General features: G+C 36.2%; 1 pseudogene; it reads right to left on the bottom strand.

Moving 5' to 3' along the window:
* Positions 1-8,690: 8,690 nt before the first annotated feature.
* Positions 8,691-8,809, bottom strand: LOC112474773 (annotated as a pseudogene).
* Positions 8,810-10,441: the final 1,632 nt, after the last annotated feature.

Genomic DNA, 10,441 nt, shown 5'->3' with positions numbered 1-10,441 from the left:
AGTTATTGAATCATGCTGCTATAAATACCTCTTTGAGACCCTGCTTTCAATTCTTTTGGGTATATGCCAGAAGTAGAATTGCTAGGTCACATGGTAAATCTATTTTCCATTTTTTGAGGAGCTACCATACCATTTTCCAGTGACATTTTACATTCTTATCAACATTACATAAGTGTTTCAATTTCTCCACATCCTTCCCATCCTTGCCAACATGGTCTATACTGGAGAATGTCCCATATGAACTTGAGAAGATGTCTATTTTCGATGTTGGGTATAGTGTTTTGTATATATCTGTTAGATCTGATTAGTGTATTGTGTTGTTCAAATCCTTTATTTTCTTATTTATTTTTTGACTGTTAGTTTTATCCATTATTGGGAGTGGGGCATTGAAGTCTCTATTATTGTGGAACCGTCTATTTTTCCCTTTAGTTCTGTCAATTTTTGCATCATATATTTGATGGCTTGTTATCAGGTGCAAAACTAGACTTGCTCTAACTGGAAAGGCTTGTCCCTTCATTCCTCCTTGCTTGTCCAATTGTGTGGTCTTCTTGCTATGTCTTGATCACACCATCACCTCTGCCATCTACAGATTACATGTGGCTGTGTGTTCAGTGGTGAGGTCTTCATTGGTTCACACCATGTTGATAGTAGTAATTTTTCTAGTGTTTAGGACACAGATGATGTCATAATGATTTGAAAAACATCAAAATGTTGTTCGAAAAAGATTTACCTATTTGTAAAGCGTGTTTTTTTAATGGCATAGAAGTGCTGCTGTAGCCACCAAGATTTTTTTTCCCATCCTTGCTGCCTCTCTTCTCCTTTTATAAGCCTATACCTTTGCCAAAAGGTCATTGTCCAAAAATAACAATAGGAATTCTCAATATAGAATTTAAAAACTCATCATTGTATTTTACATGTAAATGATTTCCTAAACATATCATCGATTCTTTACCCATCAGATAGGTACAAAGGATTTTACTATTCTATCTTACAAATGAAGAAACTAATCCCACACATTACAAAGCTGTGTAAATTGTAAATCCATTGCTTTTTCCATTGTTTCATGCTACATCCTTTGCTTGGTCCCTTAGGATCCTTCCCCAGGCTGGGGTCAGTCTGAAATTTCTACCTGATAGAATAATGTGTTATCCCTCAGGCCAAATGTTTGCATAACTCTAAGGAATATTGAATATCTTTATGTAAAAGATATGATTAGCAGTAAGATTTCTAGATCACCTGCATAATTATATCATTTCCAGGAATAATAGAATAGAAGAAGTCTCCTTAGCTTGCTGTCCCAGCATTTAAAATTACGTTGTTCTTGAGACTGTAAATAAAAGTCTATATGTGGACTGTTTCATCTTCTTCCAAAACTTTGGTGGCAGGGTGCACTGTTAACTGTGAGAAGCGACGGTTAAAGAGAAGAAGCAGTTAAAGAGAGACAAGTTAAAGCTATTATAACATAACTGTATGGAAGGCCAGTGCTAGAAGGGATCTTAGTAGCGATCCAGCCCAGAGCTTCACTTACGGTCAAGGAATTTGAGGTCAGGAGTCAGGGTAGGGGGTGGAGAGCCTGTCTAAATGTCGTGGTGAGCTGGCAGGAGAGCCTAGTCTAGGGCCTGGGTTTCCATCCTCATGTTTCATCAGTATACTCTCAACTGACACATTTGTATTTAAATTCAGAATAAATTTCTACCCTGTGAGGTTCTTGTACAAATAAACTTTGAAAATAATAGAGATGTTAATAAAGCCAGTCTCTGCCAAGAAGAGCTGCTAATCTAACATTACTTCTGATATACAAGTAAGTTAAAAGGCACATTCCATAGCAGAGTGAAAAGAATTTGCAAATGACAAAGTTTAAACAAGTTCATTGTCTGAATGAGAACTTGGTGCACTATTTTAGAGTTTTGCCTGTGGGCAGGGTGCATATATATTTCAATTAGTCAACCAATAAGTGATCATTGAGCACTGTTTCTGTCCAGCAGCTGTGCAAAGCCAAAAAGGGCTCCTGCCCACAAGGAGCTTTTAATGCCATTGGGAGATACAACTAATACCTACAAAGAAATTAAGAACAGTTAAATACAGCATCCAAACTTCAGGAGATGAAACCCAGATATTTGCTCACTCCCCACCCTAATTAATATAATCACAACTTTAGTTGGATTTGATCAATGAGCAAAGTGGGGGAATGTGGGCAATCTCTTGTGCAGGTAGGATGGCATCACGTGAGAACAGTTCTTGGCATAGCTGAGTAAGATCCCCGATGTAAACTCAGAACTAGCTCTTTACCTAGCCCAATCTTGTATATTTTAGCCATTCTGCCTTCTCTTTAACTTCTGCCCCGCCTCCACCAAGGCCCACAATCTCTTGCTGCATTCAAGGTCGACTTTTTTAAAGATTTAAACTTCTTCCATCTTGTGTTCTGCATCTGGCTTGTTCCTATGGAGCCCTAGCCTTTTACTTCTTCTTCTGACTGGACTTGATCTTCTACTGGGGTCTCAGTACTATTCCTCTGGGCCTAGTGGTGGCCTCTTCTGCAGGTATAGTTTACGTTCATTCATGGATTAGGTCTTTTCTCCATGTGGGGTAACATCTGACCCTCTAACATGTCACCAAAATGCTTACCTATGGGGCTAAATTAAATGCAGGGACCTATTAAATGTTAGCAAGCAGAATACATTCATAAAAAATGCCTACTATTTTTCTGGCAATACCTCAGAAACCATCAAGGAATGCTAATTCCTATGTTTGATTTCCCTGCAAAAGGCACCTGAACTATTTTTTCATTCCTTCATGTATTCACTTTTCAAACATTTGTTGAGGAATTACTAAACTGGGCGCTGTACTGGATGTCAGAGCTGTGGAAACATTGAAACATGGCTCTTGCCTCAAGGACGTGGATCTCAGTCTAGTGTGGGAGAGAGATAAGAACATAGTTCTGAATTAGAGCTTTGAGAGATATAATCATAGGGCACTTTGGAAACACAGCTGTGGAATGTTGATCCAGACTGGGAGGGTGTGATATGTAAAGGGGTGGGAGTAGGATGGGGTGTCAAGAAAGGCTTCTGAGCAGAGCTGACCTAACAGATGATATCCACCGAAATTGTTGAGTGGCCATGAAGGTTATTGTCTTCTCACAAGGCCCTGGCAGTCCCACACATGTCTTTGTATTTGGGGATGAGTCACTTCACTCCTGTCATCTCAGCTGAATTGTTTGTGAGTAGGTGCAGGGCCCTATTAAATGTTAGCAAGAGAAATATATTTATTAAAAAAATGCCTAGTATTTTTCTGGGAGAATCTCAGAAACCACCAAGGAATGCTAATTTCAACTTAAACCAGCACTTGTGATGATGCAAAAAATGGATTGAAGAGAAGCGAAGGTGGTGAACATGTGTACTTCTCTTTTGAAGAGATAATTGATGTACATGGCACATGCGCAAGGTACAAGAGGTTGTATGGTATGAAGGGACTTTTTAATTCCCTTCCTGGCCCCCCATCCTGTAGTATTCTTCCTCGAAGAGAAGTCACATTACTGGTGTCTCATGTACCCAAAGATCATCTATGCATTTAGAAATGTATATGAGTATATATATTTTCTTATTTCCTTACATGTAATTGTAGCTCTCTATTCTGTGCCTTGCTTTTTCTAGCTTTGTTAGTTCATCAAATATTTGTTGTAAATCTAATATGTGCTATATACATCGTTCTATGTGTTAGGGATGCAGTAATAAACAAAACAAAAATCCATGCCTTCAGGAACTTTTATTTAGAAAAATCTTCCCACACCATATTTGTTCCTGCTTCTTGATAATATGTTCATAGTCCGTCATTGTATGGATGTACTGTCATTTATTTTACCAGGTTTTTATGTATGGAAACTTAAGATTGTTTCTAACCTTTTCTATCACAAAATATATTCTGTTTAGTGAGTATCTATGTGTATAGAGTGCCTGGGAAAGTACTTTAAATAGAATAGGCACTCATTTATTGAATGAATGAACACACTTTCACAAATATGGGAGTGTATTTTAGGATAAATAACTGGAGGTGGAGTTGATGAGTCAAAAGGTATGTAAATTCTTAATTTTAAAAGATATTGACAATTTTCTTAACTTATATTTGAAGCAATTTACACTCCCACAAGTAATGTATGAGAGTCAAGTTATATTTCTCCTTACCACCATGATGCCAATCTATGCTATTTAATTTTAATTTGTATTACCTTTGTCATGAGTGAAATTAAGCATTTTTTATATGCTTAGGAGCTATTTGTTTTTTTGTCTGTGACCTATCTGTTCATATCCTCTACTCTTCTATTGTATCATTGGTCTTTTATTTATTGGTTGTAGAGCTTGTTTATGTATCAAGGAAAATATCCCTTAGCTCCGACATGAGTGGCAAATATTTTCTTCATTTTGTTAGTTTTCTTTTGACTCTGCTTATGCATTTTTGTCATGTTGTATACATTTTCTTTATTTTTATGTAATTGAATGTATCTATCTTTTATTTTATAGCTTTTACATTTTGCATCAAGAAAGATCCTCCCCGAGATTATTTTTTAAATTCTATAATTTCTTCTATTTTTATGATTTCATTTTTTACATTTAAATCTTTCATCCATATGAAATATAGTTTGAAGTAGGAATCCCACTTCACATTTTTTTTCAGATGGCTATCCAATTTGCAATAACATTTATTGAATTGTCTATCTTTCCCTTACTGTGTTGAAATGTCACTCTTACCATTTTTATCACGTATCTTCTTAACCAATGTTGTATATATTTTCACCTATTTTTTAGATTTTCCAGTCTCTTTTATTAATCTGTGATTCAGCTAAGGTTTCATCTAGCTGCACATAAAAGAAAACCCAAATAATAGTTGTTTGAACAAGATAGGGTTTTATTTCTCTCGCGTTACATGAAAGCTGGAGTAAGCAGTCCTCACGGTAGCGGTGGTGCTACAATATCATTAATATATCAAATTCTCTCCATCATTTTCCTTTGACAACCTTAGTGCCGGTTCTAGCCTTAAGTGCTTTATGGTGGTAACATAGATGCTGTAGTTCCCCAATCATGTGGAAACTTTAATCAGAAAGAGAGAGGAAGAGAAAATTTATTAAATGACTGATGCTGGGTGAGTTAGCTTCCTGCTAAATTTTTGCCCTTTTAATTTTCTTTCTTATCTGCATGCATTTCCCCCCTTTCTTCCTACTCCTTCCCTCCGTCTCTAGAGTAATCCTCACTGCAGTGATAGTTCAGTGCTACTACTAAGACATGATGCACCTCGAGTCTCCATTGAATGAGCAGGTAATCATCAAAGATCTACTCTGCCTAGCTGGGGTTTGAAATCTCCATGTCCTGTGTGAGCTCCTCATTGTTCAGCTCACCACTACCTGGTAGTTATTTGACTAGCTTTGTGAAGTTTCAATCTGACATGCATGACTTACTACTCAGCAAAGATTCAAGATGACTCTTACACAAATTTTTAATGCTCATTTTCTGTGTAGCTCTCTCGTTTACAGAACTCTTTTCTACAGCTTCTGCCACTCTTGGCTAATTGAACTCCAGTCTTTGTCTCTTTTACTCAGAGAGTCCCCAAACCCTGTTTGGTTTCCTTTCCCTTTACTTGATGTCTGAAAATTACCTCCAGGAAGAAAACCAGAGTGACTGTCATGCTCACCTCATTTGTATCCTTTCTCCTTGGGATCATAGTCCTGTGCAATATTGTGCAATATTGTGCAAATAACTGAAAACAGTTGCTTTAGGGTTTTTACCCCCAGTTTTCTAGTTGTTTATGGCAGAAGGTTAAATCCAGTTTTGTTTCTCCATCATGGCTGGCAATAAAAGTCCTCAGCTTCCTTCTAACAAGCTTTCCAAAAGGCTGACTGTGACAGGCAGAATTGCGCTCCCCCAAAGATACTCAGATCCTCTTACCTGGAATATGTGAATGGCAAATGGAACTGGATATGATTAAGTTGAAATTCTTAAGATAGGAAGATTATTTGGGATTATGTGGTGAGCTGAATGTAATCACAAAGGTTCATATAGGGAAGGTGGAGTGTCAAATCTAGAAAACCATATATAATAACTGGAGAGGTTGGAGTGAATTACTTTGATGCAAGAAAGGGGCCATGAGCCAAGGAGTGCAGGCAGCCCGTAGATGCTGGAAAAGGCAAGGATGGATTCTCCCCTGTGGCCTCCAGAAGGAACAGCTCAGCTGACATTTGGATTTTAGCCCCATAAGTCTCGTTTTGGACTTCTGACTTTTAGAACTGTAAGATAGCAAATTTGTGTTGTTAAATCACTCAGTTTGTGGCAGCTTGTGTACAACAGAAATAGGAAACTAAGACACCCAATCAGTGTCACAAAGGCCAGAATTTAGTCACATGGCCACAAACTCTTTGCAAGGAAAATTTAAAAAATGTATCTTTCAAATATGGGGACATTGATACCTTTTCTTAGTCCATCAGGCTGCTATGACAGAATATCACACACTGTGTGGCTTAAAAGCAACAGAAATTTATTTCTCAAAATTCTGGAGGATGGAAGTCCAAGATTGGGGTACAAGCATGGTAGGGTTCTGGCTAAGGTTCTGGGTTGAAGACTGCCCACTTCTTGCTGTGTCCTCACATGGTGAAAGAGGAAAGGGAGCTTACTGGAGTCTTTTTCATAAGGACACTAATGCTATTTATGAGGACCATGCCTTCATGACCTAACTCCCTCTCAAAGGCTCCATCACCTAATACCATTACCCTAGGGATTGTGGGATTTCAATATATGAATTTTAGAGGTATATAAACGTTCAGGCCATAGTACACCTTCGATAGAATTAGAGTTCTATTAAAAATAGAATTATGAGTGAAATATGAGCAGTTTCTACCATTAGTCCTTCACTATTTTAATTATTTCAGTTCTTTTAAGGTGTTTTAATATCTAGTAAGTCTATTTCCTTTCATTTCCTTTCTTTTTAAGAATTCTTCTGACTATTCCTGCTTGTTTAGTCTGCCATATTCTGTACTTACCTGTCAAGTTGTCTAATGAAAAATATCATGTTGGTATTACATGAAACTTACATTAACTTATAAATTATTGACTCTTAATGATGCTGAGTTCTACCTACGTGCGTAGTATGGCTCTTCATTTGTGCTGGCCCTGTAAGACTCATTGTGAACTTTTGACCTCCAGAACTATAAGATTTGCTTCTTTCTCTATGTAGATTTTTAATTTCTTGTTGGATAAAGGATATTTTTTTATAGAATATATAAAAATGATTTTTAAAAGACCAAAGTGAATAGTATGACAGCAATACTACATTTGAATTCCTTCTCATGGGAGGCTACTTGTATGGAAATACCATAGTTTTGTTCACAGCTCACTACTTGAGAATACAATATAACTCTTTGTAGAAAATGACACCTGAAACTTGTTAGAAGCCTATATTTGTATTGGCATGTAAGATGTCTTGGCATATAAATCATTGCATATGAAGCCTTAATTAGAACTGAGGTTCAATACAGCCCCATAAAATTTTGAGAAGATCAGAGCAAACCAAAATAAAAGAAAACACTGCTTTGTGAAACAGCATTAAGTTTTAGATAACCCACGACATGGGGGTGGGAAACCAATGAGAAAGCTGTGAATGTGCCATACCTCAGTGATCTGTGGAATTTGTCATCCAGAAACTACTTTCAAATTTTTATGCTGCTAGATTAAATTGCTAGTTTATTAGCAAGGCTTCAGTGTCTGATACCTACTGAAAAATTCTGTGTAGGTAAGAATTTTATGTTACTTCCTAACCGTCATATGACCAACCATAAATTGTCTGAATTTAGTAAAATAGTCAGAAATTATACTCACTTGTTCACTCTCACTTGAATCCATAAAGAAAGAAATAACCCTAAAATGCTGATTAGGACTATTAAGAAAGTGTTTTACCTCTTTAGATACTGTTATTTCTTAAGAAGTTTGAATATATAGAATTACGGGGCATCTCTGAGATGTAAACATAGACAAGAAAAATGAATTAGAGTGATCCTTTAAAATGATTAGCTGCTTGGAGGAAATCATTCCTATAAACTGAATGCTTAATTAGCATCAACAAATGGGAGAGGCAAAATGGGATTTGACTAAGGGAAGATGCTTAGACTAATCAAGATACCAACTCTAGTTGTTTGCATCAAAAGAGATACACTAGCACGACAAATTTTACAGTTGAATCCAAAGAAAGAGGAGTACATGTTCAAAATAGAAAAATATAGATTGAAAGAGAAGAGGGTAAATCTGCATTAATATTCAGGTAAACCGAATTTTATAATTTCATGAAGGAATGTAAACAGTAAGGAAAAGAGATCCCTGGCTTGTAGCCACTATTTATCTCAGACTTGGCTACCTGTCATTAGTTAAAAGCTACAGGCACTGGGTTGAAAACACATGCAGACGATCAAAGACCCAGTTTTGGAAGGTATGTTAAATGCCATCTGGAATGATCTGTCTTCTTTCTTATGCTTGATTCCTTTCTGAGGAAGCCTCAGCAAATCTGAGCTTGTACACCTCCTGTTATGGATGCTCATTTCCTCCTAAGGCAGTCTATTCAGTCTTTAGTGAGCTCTGGCTATTATATTCTCCTGTATATTGATCCCAAGTTCCTTTTGCTATCCATTGCTTTTATTTATTTATTAATTTTTTTTTTAATGTCTACAGCACCTGGTATTCCTAAGTGGTCTCCCATCCAAGTACTAAGCTGGCCTGACCCTGCTTAGCTTCCAAGATCAGACAAGATCAGGCACGTTCAGGGTGGCATGGCTGTAGATGCTATCCATTGCTTTTAATTCTATCTCTGGGGGAGGAATGAACAAATTTAATCTCGGTTCTATATAATAGTTCTTCAACTTTATAAAACTGGCTATCATTTCTTTAATGTTCTGCCTTCAGTTAGCTAAATAGCTCTAGTTCCTTCAACTGTGCATAATAGGACAGGAGTTCAAATCTCTTCACATTTTTGTCGGGTTTTTTTTTTTTTTTTGTGAATGTGCTTGAGTGTCTCTTTGTTATTTTAGGCAATTAACTCAATAATCCAGTGTGAACTACTAATTGATGAACAGAATATACTATTTGTTGTTCTAAATCCTTGCTATCAAAGTGTGTTCTGTGGGCTAGCAGGCTTATGCAGGAACTTGTTAAAAGTGAAAACTTCACAGACCTACCCCAGACCTACTAAACTGGAATTTGTATTTAAATAAGATCCTAGGTAACTCATATGAACTTTAAAGTTTGAAAAACACTGTTTTACCTATCAGTGGTTCTCAAACTTGACAGCACATTTGAATACTGGTGCCTGGGTCCATCCTGAGAGATTGCAGAGAAAAAGTGATTTCTCCTGGAAGTATCTATACATCTTATGTTTCCATAAAAATGTTCAAAAATAGGGGCAACTAAAGTATGCAGAGCCAAATAGGCATATAAAAGGCCAAGAGTACTAACAATTCCAACAAAAGGAAACTCAATTTCTAACTTCCAAGTAGTGGTAATATCCAATCTTGGCCCTGCTCTCTTGAAATGTAACATAATACTCACTGGCAATTATAATGACTTTTTTATTGATACAAGAATTTGGATAACAGAGATAACTTACCTCATTGAATGTAGAAGTCACAATGACTAAGATATCAAATTTTATAATCTATTAGGGCCTGCTGTTTTATGTTAATAACTTGTTTTTTAGAAAATAATTTTGTATTTATTTGCTTATACCATATGATGAAAAAAACAGAGACACTCCAACAGGTGCTTATATCTTAACCACCACTTGGAGGCCTAAAGACCTACTCAAGTCCTCTTCTGTTATAGAATTTTGAGTCAATATTTTGTAAACCATTCATCTGTCATTTTTAATGCTGTAGCAGAGTGTCTAAAATTATTTTTATGAAAAGGAAATAAAATTTAAACTTTGTAAAGTACCCATAAGAATTTAGATAAAATCTAGTAACTTACTGGGGACAGAAAGAGTACAAAACAGAAATAAGAAAGATTTTTAGAAAGACTCTTGAGAAAAAGTAGAGAATCAAAGAGTAAAGGATTGTATTTCATGACTTTTTTGAATAACATTTTATCTGTGCAGAATAAATGAGTTGACTTGTTTTATCAAATCCCACAAGGCAAATTCTTTCAGCTTCATTAGAAAAGAAAATAAACATAATAAATGAAATATTTTTAGCACATTGGTATCTTGTAAAAGAAAGTTCATTGTTTTGTGGGGAAAAAATACATGTAGCCCATGTCATATTCAATTAATGGTTCTGGCTGTTTACACTTGTGGAATATTTCTCCGCTACAAAACGCCACATTATGTGGTAAGAAACGCACCAAACCATCATGATCAGGTGCAAAGATATATTCCAAGAATATAAAATATTGGGGACTGGTTTCAAAGTATTACCTAGGGA

This window comes from Pteropus alecto, unplaced genomic scaffold, assembly GCF_000325575.1.
Source record: "Pteropus alecto unplaced genomic scaffold, ASM32557v1 scaffold7, whole genome shotgun sequence".
NCBI lineage: Eukaryota > Metazoa > Chordata > Mammalia > Chiroptera > Pteropodidae > Pteropus > Pteropus alecto.
The sequence above is the reverse complement of the archived record's forward strand: the minus strand, read 5'-3'. Positions and strand labels throughout refer to the sequence as shown.